This window comes from Poecilia mexicana, unplaced genomic scaffold (assembly GCF_051168715.1).
Source record: "Poecilia mexicana isolate PSO_F unplaced genomic scaffold, ASM5116871v1 scaffold_18, whole genome shotgun sequence".
Taxonomy (NCBI): domain Eukaryota; kingdom Metazoa; phylum Chordata; class Actinopteri; order Cyprinodontiformes; family Poeciliidae; genus Poecilia; species Poecilia mexicana.
In genome coordinates, this window is record NW_028263387.1 from 6766063 (window position 1) to 6768479 (window position 2417).

Below are 2417 nucleotides of genomic sequence, written 5' to 3' on the forward strand. Positions count from 1 at the left end.
CAGAAAAGAGAAATGTTGAATGTTGGTTGGTTGTTTAGTTTGCTGCAGATTGTTTCAACAGATACAATTTGTATTTAATACCTTCACCCTATGGGCCTGGTCAAAAACTCCTTTATGAGTGTCTGTACAGAATTTTAGATTTTCAGCATATTTAACATGTATAGAAAGTCATTAGTGTTTAATAATCAGGTTTTTTTTGACTGGAAGAAGGATTTTTCAGGTCCTGGAAGCTCTTCATTTCCTGTGCTGCTGGTCGTTGGATCAGTGATTGGAGTCGTTCTCTTAATTCTCCTGTTGCTGCTGTGTCGGTTCAGACAGACCAAAGGTGAAACCCTGAGACTGTGATTTTGTTTTTCACTCTTCATCCATCCATTCATTTTCTGTACACCCTTGCCTCTAGTGGGATCGGGAGGGATGCTGCTTATCTCTAGCGAACGTTTCGGGCGAGAGGCGGGGTACACCCTGGACAGGTCACCAGTCTGTCACAGATGTTTCACTCTTTCATTTTTCAAACCGAGTATTTCTTCATGGAGTCATAAACTAAAACAACAAAACCTAATAGAGAAGTAATAGAAAATTACAGTGAGTATTTAAGGGATTTGTATTTAGTTAATTGAATTTAATGATTTTTTTTTTAAATCAAATTGCAATGTTTAGCTATAAGAATAAGTTTTTCAGTTCAAGTATATATTTAATTTGACAACTGAATCGATAAATAAATAAGTGAAGTAAAGCAGTCAAATCAGGTACATTAACTTATTTTAGCTCTAATTCTGAAGCAAGTCTTTTGTAGCTAAAGTTAGCTTTAAAGTCCAAATGCTGCATTTCCTTAACCTTAAAACAGCGCAAACTGGAATTACAAAAATCAATAAATTGAATGGAAACAGGCCAATTTTGTAAAATAAATAAATTAAAAAAAAATTTAAAAAACTGGGTTTTCAAGAACATATTTTGGCTCTAGGTTAAGGTGTTTTTTGGCTGTATCTACATTAGTGTATTTCATAAAACTGTAATCAAAACACTTTTCACATCACATGTTAATTAACAAAGGTTTTTTGACATTAGTGGAGTACTGTCAATCTTTACACATTTGTATTGAAAATGCAGCAGCAGGTTTTACACTGATATGAAATGTGATTGAATTGAGGCTTCAAAGTGACAAATGACCTTCAGGGTCATTACTGCCACCTACAGGTCAGAGAGAAGAACTGAAGTGATGGAGTTGAGAAACTTTTCAGCAACATGTTTAGGATCCAGTGGAGTTTTCTGTTAATGCCTCAACCCTCCACATTTCTGACTGTTTTATTTTCTCCTGCAATTTATATCTATTCACTCAGTTTATATTCTTATGCAATTCAGACATTTGATCAGTATTTTTATTTACAAACCCAACATATAAACCCATCCATCGATGCTAAAGCTCCATGTTTAACAGAGTTTTTATATTTATTTCAGAAGAACATTACATCAAATAAAAATGTCTCTTTTGTGAAAAGATTCAGGAAGAGTGGAGACTGTCTACCAGGATGAACAGCAGCAGCCAGTGTACTCCTCTCTCCTGCATGGTCAGTGTCACACTTTGCTCTCAATGCTTCCACATATATTTACTTGAAGGTGCTATTTTTCAGTCCTGGTAATTTCAATATAACTTAAACATTTCAGTCTTCGCTGTTCTGACTACAATCAACATGTTGAACCTCAGTGCAGTTTGGTTTTTACAGCAGTAACAAAGTTTCCCCTCAGTTAATCAGGTTCATGATATAAATAGTTATAACTTGTTTTTTTTAATAACATCCATTTCTTTAAAACAATAATTTGGATAAAATGAATTTAAGTCAAGAGAGTTAAGGGTATTTAAACATGTGGTTCTGAAACTTTTTTAACTTTTCTGTGTTTATCACTGACTTGTAGGAGACCTTTGTGTCTATGAAACAATCAGACAGCCTGGAAACGACGTAAATGGTAAATATGGAGATTAATTATTACTGCTGTTAATATTTGCAATTATACAGCAACTTTAAACTGAAAGACAAATTTATAGTTTCAGGTCAACAACGACGGGATTATGTTAATGTCACCGCCAGGTCAGATTCAGACTGAAGATTTTGTCAAGAGGAATGAATCAACAAAATCTGGAAGTGATCAGTATGAACAGTATGAATAAATCTGACGGGGTTTTTATATAATTGTGTTGAAAATTGGAGATTTGATGCTTCTTGAAAAACTGTTCATGCATGTATTTTCTCTTTAAAATTATTTCTTCAGAGAGGATTAGATGTAGATCAAATGTAAAAATATTTTTGTTTTACACATATTACGGATTACCACGAGAAAGATTATATATAAATGCTTTGTCAAAACATCCCGCATAATTTTTTAAAATAATTTTTCAATCTATAATTTTGAGGAATGGCTGC

At 33.4% G+C, this 2417-nt stretch overlaps 1 long non-coding RNA gene across 1 annotated transcript; it reads left to right on the forward strand.

Annotated features, from left to right (window-relative positions):
- The first annotated feature begins 218 nt into the window (after positions 1–218).
- LOC106913297 (uncharacterized) lies at positions 219–2161 on the forward strand. Its single transcript, XR_015766269.1, has 4 exons — positions 219–325; positions 1497–1565; positions 1912–1962; positions 2042–2161. It is a non-coding gene; the product is annotated as an uncharacterized LOC106913297 (long non-coding RNA).
- The last annotated feature ends 256 nt before the right edge of the window (positions 2162–2417 follow it).